This window comes from Procambarus clarkii, chromosome 43 (genome assembly GCF_040958095.1).
Source record: "Procambarus clarkii isolate CNS0578487 chromosome 43, FALCON_Pclarkii_2.0, whole genome shotgun sequence".
NCBI lineage: Eukaryota > Metazoa > Arthropoda > Malacostraca > Decapoda > Cambaridae > Procambarus > Procambarus clarkii.
Window position 1 is genome coordinate 11245984 of NC_091192.1, and position 15701 is coordinate 11261684.

At 48.0% G+C, this 15701-nt stretch overlaps 1 protein-coding gene across 1 annotated transcript in view; it reads right to left on the reverse strand.

The window, feature by feature from the left end:
• LOC123755713 (uncharacterized) overlaps positions 1-15701 on the reverse strand; it is a 395205-nt gene that overhangs the window by 136388 nt on the left and 243116 nt on the right. The gene's annotated exons all lie outside the window — the stretch shown is intronic.

Consider the following 15701-nt stretch of genomic DNA (forward strand, 5'->3'; position numbering starts at 1 on the left):
AGACGAAGTGGAAAAAATGCTCAAGGAGCTCGGTAAGAACAAAGCAGCTGGCCCAGATGGCGTTTCACCATGGGTTCTGAGAGAATGTGCATCTGAGCTCAGCATTCCACTTCACCTGATCTTTCAGGCATCCCTGTGTACAGGAATCGTAGCAGACGGGTGGAAACAGGCTAACATAGTTCCAATCTACAAAAGTGGCAGCAGGGAAGACCCCCTCAATTATAGACCTGTATCATTAACAAGTGTAATAGTGAAAGTATTGGAAAAACTAATCAAAACTAAATGGGTAGAACACCTAGAGAGAAATGATATAATATCAGACAGACAGTATGGTTTTCGATCTGGAAGATCCTGTGTATCGAATTTACTCAGTTTCTATGATCGAGCCACAGAGATATTACAGGAAAGAGATGGTTGGGTTGACTGCATCTATCTGGACCTAAAAAAGGCTTTCGACAGAGTTCCACATAAGAGGTTGTTCTGGAAACTGGAAAATATTGGAGGGGTGACAGGTAAGCTTCTATCATGGATGAAAAATTTTCTGACTGATAGAAAAATGAGGGCAGTAATCAGAGGCAATGTATCAGAATGGAGAAATGTCACAAGTGGAGTACCACAGGGTTCAGTTCTTGCACCAGTGATGTTTATTGTGTACATAAATGATCTACCAGTTGGTATACAGAATTATATGAACATGTTTGCTGATGATGCTAAGATAATAGGAAGGATAAGAAATTTAGATGACTGTCATGCCCTTCAAAAAGACCTGGACAAAATAAGTATATGGAGCACCACTTGGCAAATGGAATTTAATGTTAATAAATGTCATGTTATGGAATGTGGAATAGGAGAACATAGACCCCACACAACCTATATATTATGTGAGAAATCTTTAAAGAATTCTGATAAAGAAAGAGATCTAGGAGTGGTTCTAGATAGAAAACTATCACCTGAGGACCACATAAAGAATATTGTGCAAGGAGCCTATGCTATGCTTTCTAACTTCAGAATTGCATTTAAATACATGGATGGCGATATACTAAAGAAATTGTTCATGACTTTTGTTAGGCCAAAGCTAGAATATGCAGCTGTTGTGTGGTGCCCATATCTTAAGAAGCACATCAACAAACTGGAAAAGGTGCAAAGACATGCTACTAAGTGGCTCCCAGAACTGAAGGGCAAGAGCTACGAGGAGAGGTTAGAAGCATTAAATATGCCAAAACTAGAAGACAGAAGAAAAAGAGGTGATATGATCACTACATACAAAATAGTAACAGGAATTGACAAAATCGACAGGGAAGACTTCCTGAGACCTGGAACTTCAAGAACAAGAGGTCATAGATTTAAACTAGCTAAACACAGATGCCGAAGAAATATAAGAAAATTCACCTTCGCAAATAGAGTAGTAGACGGTTGGAACAAGTTAAGTGAGAAGGTGGTGGAGGCCAAGACCGTCAGTAGTTTCAAAGCGTTATATGACAAAGAGTGCTGGGAAGACGGGACAACACGAGCGTAGCTCTCATCCTGTAACTACACTTAGGTAATTACACTTAGGTAATTACAAGAATTTAAGAACTCTTGAATAAATAAAATTAAGTACTGTAAATCAAAAAATAAAAATAAAATAAAATAAAAAGTGTTTTAATACCTAAAATAATAAAAACTATTGGATATTATAAGGTAAAGAAGGCCTGCTGTTTACGATTAATCTACAAACTATTACTATTACTGGTACATTCTTTTAATTATGCTGCCGTCAGGTTGTTCAACAATACCAGCACTCCTTGTAACTGAATTGAGTGATCCATACACACAAATCACAATAGCATGATATATCAGATGAACAAATCCACAAGGGCCGTGACAAGGGTTCGAACCTACGCACGGGACGTTCCCAGCTGCGCCTTAGTCAACTGTACCAACTGTATCAACTTAGTCAACTAAGGCGCAGCTGGGAACATCCCATGCGTAGGTTCGAACCCTCCCATGGCCCATGTGGATTTGTTTGAGTGATCCATCGTGTATATGGTCTATGTAATATTGCTTTCAGTTTGCAGATTATGTATGTGTTGTAGGATACTTAACTTTGCAACAGGCTAGGCATGAATGTTGTGATTAGTTTCCTGGTGAGATAAGCAGGCATCAGGATGTCAAAAGATATTAATAAATAATAAATAAATAAATAAATAAATAAATAAATAAATAAATAAATAAATAAATGTTTATTTAGGTAAGGTACATACATACAAGAGATTTTACAAAGATTGATGGATTTATAGATAGAGCTAGTACATACAATGCCTAAAGCCACTATTACGCAAAGTGTTTCGGGCAGGTAAAACATTAATGACTAAAGCTTAATACTAATTGGGTATAAAGAATAAAATGTGTTGAGAACAAATAAAAATAGAGATAAAAGAGGGGGGAACATGGCTGAAAAAGCAGCACAAATATAATTAGGTCGACAAACAGCGTTGTATAAAAAAAACAGACATGGGTTGACAATTGAGGGGTAAGGTAGGTTACAGGAAATTTATTAGGTAGTGCTTCGTTTTTATCTTAAACTGGTTGAGAGAGGTACAGTCTTTAACATGGTTGGGAAGGTCATTCCACATTCTGGGCCCCTTGATTTGTAGAGCATTTCTAGTTTGATTAAGTCGTACTCTTGGAATATCAAAACTGCATTTATTTCTGGTGTGGTGCTCATGGGTTCTGTTACAACCTTCAATGAAGCTTTTGAGGTCAGGATTGGCATTACAGTTCAGTGTTTTATATATGTATAATATACATGAGAGAATGTGCAGTGACTTAATATCTAGCATATTCAGAGATTTGAGTAAGGGTACCGAGTGATGTCTGGGGCCAGAGTTGGATATTGTCCTAATAGCAGCTTTGTGTTGAGTAATTAGAGGACGTAAATGATTTTGGGTAGTAGAACCCCAAGCACAAATACCATAGTTGAGATATGGATAGATGAGGGAGTAATAGAGAGTCACCAGGGCAGGGCGGGGTACATAATATCTGATCTTAGAAAGAATGCCAACAGTTTTTGAAACTTTTTTTGATATATTTAGAATGTGTCCCTGGAAATTCAGTTTGTGATCAATGAGAACGCTAAGGAACTTGCCATCTAATTTGTTACAAATTTGGGTATTGTTTATTTTGAGATTTATTTGATTAGAGGATTTATTGTCAAACAGAATATAGAAAGTTTTGTCAATGTTAAGGGTGAATTTGTTGGCAGTTAGCCAAAGATGGACTTTATTTAGCTCAGTATTTACTGTGGCATTTAGAGCAAGGGGGTCAGGACTGGAGTAAATGAAGGTTGTGTCATCAGCAAATAGAATTGGTTTGAGGTGTTGTTATTTTTATCTGTCTATATTATCTGTCAGGGTGATAGGAAGTGCTGCAATTTTTCCCCTTGTGTGAAGTGGCTCGATATTCAGTGTTTTCAGCACTAGGATAACACCAGTATGTATGTTCTGTCTCCATAGGATATGTAGGGCCTAGTGCAGAGTGCACGCAGTCACATTCATGAAGAAATCATTTGGCAAGCTAAACAATTTACGTGTGTTTAATGGTTCACTAAAAACAGTCATTGTGTCCTCGATATTTCCCTCATTTCTTAGATGTCATCAGTGAATAATCCATTTCCCTTATTTAAGGGCCCTGGATTGTACCTGGATGAGGTTCTGGGAGTCTTCACTTCTCATGCTCAGCCTGGGGCCAGGCCTGACTTGTGACAGCTTGGTCCAACAGGCTGTTTGGAGGAGACCACAGGCCTCCTCCAGGCCTATAGCATAGGCTACCACGTGTACCTGCCTGCTTGCCAGTCCAACGTGGACTTAGTCTGTTTAAACTTGGGGCAACTCAGCAACTAAGTGATAACTCAGCCGGCCGTCCTTGCCTCGCCACACACGTGGACTCAGCCACTCAGCACCGAAGAGGTTTCGACAGACTTGGACAGTGATTCCCAGCTCAACATGGACCTAAACACGGCTGCCACGGCCCCGGACCTCTGCCTGTCCGACACTGTGGATGCGGGCCCATCGACCTCGTAGTACGACATGGCCGGAACCTCTTGCCTCGCACCAGACACCCAGTTGTTTACAGTTGTTTCCTCACCCCTGGTGGGGTTTCCTTTTGTGTTTTGTGTTCCCCATCCTAGTCAGGACCGCCTACAGTGATTCCCGGCATGTGCCCAGTGCCTATGTTCCCTGGGGCATGTGTCCTTGCTGGACACGTGCTGCCTTAACTAGCACCTCTCTGTCCGTGTAGGCCACGGGGGTTTGTGTTCTCTTTCCAGACCCCATACATGGCCCCGCAGCTTCCTTATGCCCTCGGGTGGGCCCATATGCCCCCGGGTGGGCCCATATGCCCCCGGGTGGGCCCATATGCCCCCGGGTGGGCCCATATGCCCCCGGGTGGGCCCATATGCCCCCGGGTGGGCCCATATGCCCCCGGGTGGGCCCATATGCCCCCGGGTGGGCCCATATGCCCCCGGGTGGGCCCATATGCCCCCGGGTGGGCCCATATGCCCCCGGGTGGGCCCATATGCCCCCGGGTGGGCCCATATGCCCCCGGGTGGGCCCATATGCCCTCGGGTGGGCCCATATGCCCCGCGTCGGGCCACACTGCTTTCCTCGGCCTCTGTGCCGCCCTAGCTTCCTCTATTTCCCGGCCTAGTTGCCGTGTTGGCCCCCCCCCCCCATGTGGCGCGCATGTGCGAGGGTTCCCCTACGCCTGCGGGTTAGCGGTGCGCCACGTGCGCGGCGGCGCTCGCTCCAACATGAACGGGCAGATTGGGGCTCTCTTTTCCCATAGAGGGCCTTCCTTCCTCCTTCCCGGGGCCTTCTGGCTCTATTTTCTGCCTGCAGGCCCTCTTCACGGCCTGCAGGCTCTATACTTGGACATGGCCTTCTTCTGAACCTACAGGCTCTATTCTTGGCCTGTGGGCTCTATTCCTAGGCTACAAGCCATCCTGGGCCTACGGGCTCTATTCTTGGCCAGCGGGCTCCTTTTCTCTGACTCGGGCTCTTTCACGGCCTCCGCGCTTCTTCTGCACCTACGGGGCTCTATTCTTGGCCTCAGAGCTTTACTCCAGGCCTATGGGCTCTATTCCACTGCGGGCTCGTTTTTCTTAGCCTACGGGCTCCTTTCCCGGCCCGCGGGCTCTATTCCAATACAGGCTTCATTCTTGACCTACGGGCTCCATCCACAGCCCACGGGCCCCCCTTCCAGGCCTAAGGGCTCTATCCCGGGCTTTCGTGCTTTTTCCAGGCCCACAAGCTCTTTTTCCAGGCCTGCGGGCTCTATTCTCGGCCTATGGGCCTACACTGCTCCTCCATGCTCTACGTGGGGCCTCACAGTTTCCCTATGCCCCTGGCAGGGCCTTTTCCCCGCAACCTTATGCTCAGGCTGGACCACATCCGTTTCCCTGACACGGGCGCTTCTCTACGCCCATGTGGCCACCACAGTCTGCTAGCCCCAAGCCGGGCCACTCCGTTTTACTGACCTAAGCTGGGCCATTTCAGTTTATTATGTCCCAGGGTGGGCCATTTCAGTTTATTATGTCCCAGGGTGGGCCATTTCAGTTTATTGTGGGCCATTTGAGTTTATTATGTCCCAGGGTGGGCCACTTCAGTTTATTATGTCCCAGGGTGGGCCACTTCAGTTTATTATGTCCCAGGGTGGGCCACTTCAGTTTATTATGTTCCAGGGTGGGCCACTTCAGTTTATTATGTCCCAGGGTGGGCCACCTCAGTTTATTATGTCCCAGGGTGGGCCACTTCAGTTTATTATGTCCCAGGGTGGGCCACTTCAGTTTATTATGTCCCAGGGTGGGCCACCTCAGTTTATTATGTCCCAGGGTGGGCCACCTCAGTTTATTATGTCCCAGGGTGGGCCACTTCAGTTTATTATGTCCCAGGGTGGGCCACTTCAGTTTATTATGTCCCAGGGTGGGCCACTTCAGTTCATTATGTCCCAGGGTGGGCCACTTCAGTTCATTATGTCCCAGGGTGGGCCACTTCAGTTCATTATGTCCCAGGGTGGGCCACTTCAGTTCATTATGTCCCAGGGTGGGCCACTTCAGTTCATTATGTCCCAGGGTGGGCCACCTCAGTTCATTATGTCCCAGGGTGGGCCACCTCAGTTCATTATGTCCCAGGGTGGGCCATTTCAGTTATAGGCACCTGGCCGGGGCCACTTCAGTTATAGGCACCTGGCCGGGGCCACTTCAGTTATAGGCACCTGGCCGGGGCCACTTCAGTTATAGGCACCTGGCCGGGGCCACTTCAGTTATAGGCACCTGGCCGGGGCCACTTCAGTTATAGGCACCTGGACGGGGCCACTTCAGTTATAGGCACCTGGCCGGGGGCACTTCAGTTATAGGCACCTGGCCGGGGCCACTTCAGTTATAGGCACCTGGCCGGGGCCACTTCAGTTATAGGCACCTGGCCGGGGCCACTTCAGTTATAGGCACCTGGCCGGGGCCACTTCAGTTATAGGCACCTGGCCGGGGCCACTTCAGTTATAGGCACCTGGCCAGGTCCACTTCAGTTATAGGCACCTGGCCGGGGCCACTTCAGTTATAGGCACCTGGCCGGGGCCACTTCAGTTATAGGCACCTGGCCGGGGCCACTTCAGTTATAGGCACCTGGCCGGGGCCACTTCAGTTATAGGCACCTGGCCGGGGCCACTTCAGTTATAGGCACCTGGCTGGGGCCACTTCAGTTATAGGCACCTGGCCGGGGCCACTTCAGTTATAGGCACCTGGCCGGGGCCACTTCAGTTATAGGCACCTGGCAGGGGCCACTTCAGTTATAGGCACCTGGCCGGGGCCACTTCAGTTATAGGCACCTGGCCGGGGCCACTTCAGTTATAGGCACCTGGCCGGGGCCACTTCAGTTATAGGCACCTGGCCGGGGGCACTTCAGTTATAGGCACCTGGCCGGGGGCACTTCAGTTATAGGTACCTGGCCGGGGGCACTTCAGTAATAGGCACCTGGCCGGGGGCACTTCAGTTATAGGCACCTGGCCGGGGGCACTTCAGTTATAGGCACCTGGCCGGGGGCACTTCAGTTATAGGCACCTGGCCGGGGGCACTTCAGTTATAGGCACCTGGCCGGGGGCACTTCAGTTATAGGCACCTGGCCGGGGCCATTTCAGTTTCTAGGCCCCTGGGCTGGGCCCGGCGTTATCTTCACGTTAGCTCACAGTTCCCTTAAGAAGACATGAAGATGATTACAAGACGACTCCGGCACGACCTATGGGACTTCCAGTTTCTATGCCCCTTGGCTGGGTCACTTCTGTTTCCATGCCCCTTGGCTGGGTCACTTCAGTTTCTATGCCCCTTGGCTGGGTCACTTCAGTTTCTATGCCCCTTGGCTGGGTCACTTCAGTTTCTATGCCCCTTGGCTGGGTCACTTCAGTTTCTATGCCCCTTGGCTGGGTCACTTCAGTTTCTATGCCCCTTGGCTGGGTCACTTCAGTTTCTATGCCCCTTGGCTGGGTCACTTCAGTTTCTATGAGAAGCCATGGGGGGGGGGGGCCAACGTAATTCAGTTAAGTCTGCCAGGGTGTCCACCCCTTAGCCGAGTCCTCAATTCCCTGCCCCTTAGCCGGGCCGGTCTTCTTGCCCCTAGACGGGCCCCTTCCCCTTCATTTTTCCCGTTCCAGGGTTAACCGTTTGAGCTTCTTATGTTCAGTTTTTCCTGTCCCAGGGTGCTCCTCTTCAGTTTATGTCCCAGCGTGGGCCACTCCAGTTAGTTATGTCCCAGAGTGAGCTAGTGCCTCTTCAGCTTATCTATGTACAGAGTGAGTCACTTCAGTTATTATGTCCAGCGTGGGCCACTTCAGTTTATTATGTACCAGAGTGGGCGACTCCAGTTATTCTGTCCCAGGGTGGGCTACTTCAGTTTATTATGTCCAGGGTGGGTCATTTCAGCTTCTCTTGTCCCAGGGTGGGCCACTTCAGTTTATCCTGTTCCAGGGTGGACCACTTCAGTTAATTTGTCCCAGGGTGGAACACTTCATTCTATGTCCCAGGCTGGGACACTACAGTTCCCCTTGCCCGAGCAGGGGCCCGCTTCAGTTTACTATGCCCCAGGTAGCACGTGGTGTACTGTCTCTCGGATGATTGTCATCCGAGGATTCGGATGGCGGATTCCCCAGGATTCGGACATGCTGCCCTCTTGCATTTCCAGTCTGTGGTCGGGTCTACCCTTCCCTTCATTGGAGGCTCCTCCAATTGCTACATCTTTTGTTATTCTATTATGTTATTATAACTCTTTCCCTGATGCATTTACGTTCATCTTTTCTTTCTGGAGGTCGCAATGACCTCCGCATTCCACCGCCTTTTTACAGAAAAAGGCGGAAAAAAGGCGGTTCCTGCCCGAAACGCTTTGTGTAATAGTGGCTTTAGGCACTGTATGTACTAGCTCTATCTATAAATCTATAAATTTTTGTAAAATCTCTTGTATGTATGTACTTTACCTGAATAAACATTTATTTATTTATTTATTTAGAATTTTGACATGACGCCTTCTCCACCATGTGTTCTTATCTCTCCGACGGTATGGCGTCAATTGTGATCCTTCCTTTTTCATCATTCAGCTTTGAATACCTTTCACGGCGCACCTATGTCGTATCCTCAACTTCATTGGCGAACGGCACGCCTCACCACACCTGCCAGGACTGGACCAGGACGCCCAGGGCCTTCGTCCCGATGCCTAAGGTACTCTGCTCCCAATCCTTCCCACTGAAGTAACGGTTATTGTTTTCCAACAATCCTGCTGGACGTACCATCTAATTTACTTTTACATTTATCTTACATTTACATTTATTTTACTTTTACGTGTATTTTACTTTTATGTTTATTTACGTTAACTACTTCCCTTTCTTATTAAGACGAATCTCTACATTCCCACCATTCAACTGTTCCTCCTTGCAAACCTGGAGCATTCCAGCCTTCTTGTTTCTTTAAGTCTCGAATGAGACACCCCCCCCCCCACAGGCGTGGCCGAGCACGCCCTGGTCGGTGGCCACATGTTGAAGGGGTTACATATGCCCACCCTCATTCAGCTTTTCAAGGATCCAGCGACAACATCAGCGGACACGGACCACAGCTTAACAGACCTATCGTCGCAGGAGTGGGCGACTTCAAGGGTGGGCCGACAGGACCCCCTCCCCTTTGTACTTGTCGCAGGGGGTCGTCTTGCACAGTTCTCCTCTACCAGCTGTACACCCCCATGGCCACATAATGTCCCCCCAACACCTGACCCGGACGTTCAGCCGTTTCATTGCCCGACATATGTCCGGTTTTTCTACAAGTGCGGTTAAACTGCCATTTATGTTTAATCTCCTTCTCTCTGAGGGACTTCCTTCCAGACACAGGTATTCACAGCATCCCTGCGCTCCTGTCTCTCCCCTGCGAGTACTTTAACGTGTGGTGGGCCTCTAATGCTTCCCTTTCAGCTACTGAAATTTAATTATGCCTTTTACTTCATTACCTTAATAATGTGTTACAGGACGGGTCTGGAGCTGCCCCCTTTTTCCTTGCACTACATGCTGTTGACCATGGCCATTCCTCCTTCCTTCCACGGACATGCTACATGCGGGGCGTCCATGCCACCCCCACTACCGGCAGGGGATTTATTTCAATATACAACGCTTTATACGATTTATAGTGCAATTACGCTGTCGAATCAAGATTTTTCCTTACGACACCATATCTGGTTTCACTTACGCTACCGCCCCCCTTCTCCACAGAAACGACTCGGAGGGAACACCCCACACCCTCTGGGACGAGGAAGAGGGTGTGGCCCGGCCTGCTCCCACCTGACTCCAACCGTTTCAGCCGACCGCTTCCCATTCATCCTACGAATTTGCCCCTTTCCCTAGGATCCTGCTTAGGTACCTCGTCTAACCTCGGGCTTACCAATAATAGGCATTTATCCACAGCTTAGCGTTGGTTGCAGTCTGCCTTACCCGCGGTGTCCTCGACTGTGGAGTGTTATCCGACTATCATCACTTAAATTAACCCTAAAGTGTTCTTTTCCTCAAAATCTGTTCAGATCACTTCGGCTAGAATGCCTGGGCGTTGCAGTTTACGTCCCCGGTGCTGTCAGTTTAAGGTTGCCCACCCACTTCTTACCTTCAGTTCCTGCCGCTAAGGGTGAGCATAATAGCATGCCCTTAGTTCTCTCCTAGAAAGCCGACATCCACTGGACCTGTGGACTTGCTTCTACTCTATCCGTTTATTTTTCAGGCTGTAACCATAATTGGCAGTTATCCACAGCTTCACTTCCATGCATTTTGTTCCAGACTAAACCGCCAGCAGTGGCCTTCAGGTGTAGGTCGGCCCCCCAACTGCGATATTGCCCATTTTATTGATTAATTGCACCATCAGTGCTTTATTTATTATACGTCATTTAATTTATCATCATTACTATTTGACATACGTTACTTGGCATTTTGTTGCATTTCTCCCCTTGCAAGTTGCCCTGTTCGGCTGGTTTGCGGGGGCGTTTAATTTCACAAGTGTCCAAGATTGGTCCTTGCATGCTCCTCACCTGCAAGCACGCAGTGGGAGTACTCAGCATTCTGGCTACACACTCTCTACCGCGGCTACGCTGCATTCTAAATCCTATCTAAAAACTTTGGGCCCGATTGCTGGGACGAATATTCTAGCATCAACTAATGAGTCTATTCCCGGAATCACTTCTTGCAATTAATGGCATTCATGCGGCAACTCCTTCCAGTAATTTAATGCAGTTATCTATGCCTCTACTATCGCTTTGATTTAGCTACAGTTCCTTCCATGACGCGTGCTAATTTACCCGTTATTTGTTATTTTATATGTACAGAGCTCCTTATTACCTTTGTTACTGGTTCTTGTATCTCTGTTCTTGTCCAGGAGGTTGTCCTTTCGTCATTACTTATTGTTTAACTGCAATGCACTTACTGGGCACTTACTTGCTGTTAACTATTTTCTTCCCTAAGCAAGTCTTCTGGAGGCTCCTGCTTCTTCACACCGTCCTACTTATACCACATGCCCACCCCTGCCAACCCTTACTGCCTTAATATTTCCAGAACGACTACAGACCACCGGGGAACACCTGATGGACGGCGAACATTGGATGGCGCTCGAGGAACACTCGACGGACTGCACGGGTGGGAGCCCGCAGGACCTACTCACCCACCCTGGGGCCAGCCTTGATAGGCTAGCCTCTGCGAAGGCGGGCTACAGCGACGACGACGCCCACGAGGATGACCTGGCGTGGTGGTGCACAGCACACGCAGCACTCACGCAGTAGTATACCCACTTCACACGGACACCATGTCGCCCGCCTTGCCTATCCATGCACCAGGTAGTGCTCCATTGGTCACTTCCCGGATGCTGCTTAACTAGCAGCATCAGCCACATATGCCCGACTCTGTACCTTTTTTCAGTTCAGGAAATCCTGACTGTTTTTTAATGGCAGAGGTAACAGATGTACGGGCACAGATGTGGACACAGACAAGGCAAGCTCAACGATGCCCCGCAACGCAGAACTCGCAGCAACGCCCTTCCTGGTGGCACGACCCCTCAAGGAGGGCCCAGAACGCTGCACAGGCCAGACCTTTTCCATGGCTCCCAGTTATAAGGCGAGTCCTCTACAGACTGCTGGGCGCCCTGTGAGGCGCTTGCGCCTCCTCCTACTGGACGTACTGCTACAGGGCGCTCTTCGCCCTGTCTTTCCACGCCTGACTGCGGCCAGGGAAGGCCGTATACTCTGCACGGGTACGGCACATGCTCCAGCTGAGTCAGTTGACAACCTCGGGGGACGGTGTAAACATGTTTTTTTTACTACGTACAAGCTCAGCACTCCGGGTCGCCCTCGCGGAGCTCGGCACCACATCAGGCGCCTACTTGCTGCACTCTTTCTGCACCAGCAGAGCCACGCAAATGTGCACGGACGGACACCCAGCCGCGACCATCAGGGCGGTGGGCAGGTGGAAAAGCGAGCCACCCACCAGCTACGTCAGGCAGGACGACATCCGGCCCCCCAGAGGAGGCCGAACGACACGGCCAGCTGGTCCTTGCCCTGCGGGTTGAGGGGTTCGGCTCCGCTGGCCTTCGGGATGGGGATGCTCCGCCGGAACCCCTAAGTGTTATGCTGCCATAGCTGCGGTACCTCAGCTAGTCCATAATTGTACAAGAGTTGTTTAAGTTCATTGCAGTTGTCTAAGTTCTACCATTAAAGAGAAATATTAACCTATACTCTTTCATACTATGGACTGCAATGCTTACTTAACATGGTAATTACCTTGATTATATACTTCTCCATGACTAATGTAAGAATTATAACTGCAGCTATAGTCGCTGCTAGGTACCAACTTATTCAGTTACGTTATAATACATATTCATAAATGGAATTTTACAAGTAAGTTCATTTATTATACTTATAAGAAATTATATTTTCTTAATGCATTTCTTAAGTTATAAAATCTTACATATATATGTATTAAATATATTTACATATATATGTATTAAATATATTAATTAATAAGTACCCCCCACACTAGGCGTGAGTTTTTCTCCCCGGACAGAAATCAAGCATACTTTCGATTATAAAGAAAAGAAGGTAATGCTTCAACTGTATAAATCTCTGGTGCATTTGGATTATCATTTGGATTATTGTATCCAATCATGGAGACCTCATTTTCAGAAGGACATAGCTGCTCTGGAGCAGGTGCAACACCGGGCAACAAAAGTGATTCCAGAGCTTAGTTATCTCTTGTATCAGGAATAGTTGAGGGCCACAGGGCTAACAACATTGCAAACCAGGCATGACAGGGCGGATCTCACCGAGACTTTTAAAATACTGAACAAGTTAGAGGATGTTGATCCAGATACAGAAGGTCAGCTGTAACACAAACAAGAAGCAACGTTTTCAAGCTCAACAAGCCACAATGCAGGTGTTATGAACCCGACATCCTCATTGGAGCAGGGAGTAAAGACTTCAGCGCCATCTGTGAGTCTGCTCCCTAATCCCCACAGTATCGGACGTCATATGGACGACGCCATCTAGTGGTGACAGCCCGATTACTGCGAAATGGCTCAAGATTCCTGCCTTAGTCAACCAGTGAGGTCGTAGTGAGTGACCTCTGGTGAGGTGGCGATTCAAGACCAGCGCCATCTGTTGTCACTGTGAGCAGAATGTCAATGTCTGAGTGAGTGAGTGTGGTTTCCTGGTTTCACCAGTACCTTATAACTGATGAAGTGTCTGTATCCACAGAGGTGATGTGGGGCAGCAGTAGTACTGAGGAACGCAGTCTACCTTGGGCAGCCTAAACTCTCCCAACTTAGTTTTGCCTGACGACTAAGTGAGCCACCGCCGACTAGGAACAGTGTGGTTTCTGATTCCTGCTAGTGGAATAGCAGTGGAAGAGTTCGGCGTATCCCGGAACTGGCTAAGGGGAGGGTTGATCGACAGTGAGGTGCCATCGAGGAGCGTTACTAGCCCATCGCTTGAGACTCCTGCCAGGGGTTCGCTACCCCTGTATTTGTCCGTGTAGTGGCCCCAATCAGAGCGTGGCTGAGAATTTCTGCCAGCACTTGGCTGGAGAGTGAGTGTGGACAATCACAAGAGGCACCTAGTGATACTGTCGGTAGGCTGGCCCATGGCAAGGGTAGACTCGTTGGTGTTTCCCAGTACTGGTTGAGGACGGTACTGTATGTTGAGGAAACACGGAAGTTGACAAAGGCTGCATCGTGTTAGTATCGAGGAGTGTTTAGTGTCCTATGTGAGAGTGACACATAAATATCCGCGTGCAGTAATAATATTTAATTTTCTATTTATGGTGATGGGAAGGTGCTAATAAGTTAAGTGAATATATTGAATAAAAGATTAAGTGTTGTGTTCATTCCTCCCCCTCTTTTATTTTTTATGCATTACCTAACCAACTCCTTGAAAGCCACTACCAACTTGGGGTCGGATACTATTACTTAGGGTCATCGATCAAGAACCCGGTTGCGACCCATAGTGGCCGTAACAGCAGGACTGAGAACAGGATTTTTTAACCCAAAGGTCTATTAACCCATGGAACTGCCTACCCGCCGAAGATGTAACTGCGAAAACTGTGTTTAGTTTTAAAATATACATGAAAAAGATAATAAAGGCAAAGGGGGGGCCTTTGACAAGCCTCCGGCTTCCTGTCCTCATTGAGGCCACTAGGGTTAGTGGCCCTCAGATAAAAAAAAAGGTAAATTTTCCTTATTTCGTAGTTCTTATCAATGAATATTCCATTTCCCTTATCTAAGGACCCTGGATTGTATCACTGTTAAGCATCATGTTATTTTCTGCTTCCCAATCGAAAATGTTATTAATATCAGTCCAATCGTTATCTTCTTGAGATTATCTTGAGATGATTTCGGGGCTTTTTTTTTTTTTTTTAGTGTCCCCGCGGCCCGGTCCTCGACCAGGCCTCCACCCCCAGGAAGCAGCCCGTGACAGCTGACTAACACCCAGGTACCTAATTTACTGCTAGGTAACAGGGGCATAGGGTGAAAGAAACTTTGCCCATTATTTCTCGCCGGCGCCTGGGATCGAACCCAGGACCACAGGATCACAAGTCACGCGTGCTGTCCGCTCGGCCGACCGGCTCCGATCGTAGGTGTGGATTTTCCTCTGAATTTAAGGACATATTTCTGCAATGACTGCAACTGCACACAACAGCACCAATGCTTATGGTAGTCACTCTGCAAGCTATTAATTGGTAGAACATGTATGCGAGAGCATCCGCAAAGATTGGCTCTACCTGAGGTAGAGGAGGAGGTGCCACACCTCAAAACTCCCCAGACAAGCATGTAGGTATCTCCCATCACTGGGTCATTAGCCTCGCTCCAATGCGTTAACACTATGCTACAGAAATTACTAACAAGGGTTCTCTCTCAAAAAAAAATATAGTTTGTGTGTTAGAATAAGTTGTGTGAGCAGTATTCAGGGAAATGCTGATGGAAAGACACTGGTAGTAACAATAGGTTTATTCAATAAACTTACTAATACACAGGAAGCTTTACTTTAACCAATAGTGTCGCAAGAAGACTATGCAACCATACACACCAGGAATAGTTTCCCACACCACTAGTAATGGCAGACTCTCAAGTTTCCCCTCTTTCATGGCTCAATTGTTAACTAACTGAACACTGGTGAACAACACTGCCAATTACTGCATGTCCACACCTGCACCATCAAGGGACACTGATTGGCCTTCCGTACAGGATACTGGGCACCACACAATAATTCCAGGAAATGCACTATAACAACACAGTGAAATAAACACACACATCACTGGGCCAATAGACGTGTGGAGTATGTTAATAATCTTGTACCAAGACCAGGTGTCCAGAGCACTGCTCCACCCAGGCACATGTGCTGTCACTTGTGGGCCACCTCAAGTGTTCAACACCTCATCTGCTGTTGCAGGTGGAGAGGATATACTTAATCAGTTGGCTGATCACCGAGATCAACACAAGGCAACTCTAGAGTAATAGTAGAGTGTACTTACAGATGGCCGGCCTCGACACTCACTATACACATATCTATACAGCTTGACAATGACCTGACAGTTGCATTGACAGGGGCTCTGTATACCCGTGTTCATGGTATACATGAGCCCAGCTAGCCATACATAGATGGCGCACTCTTCTCACA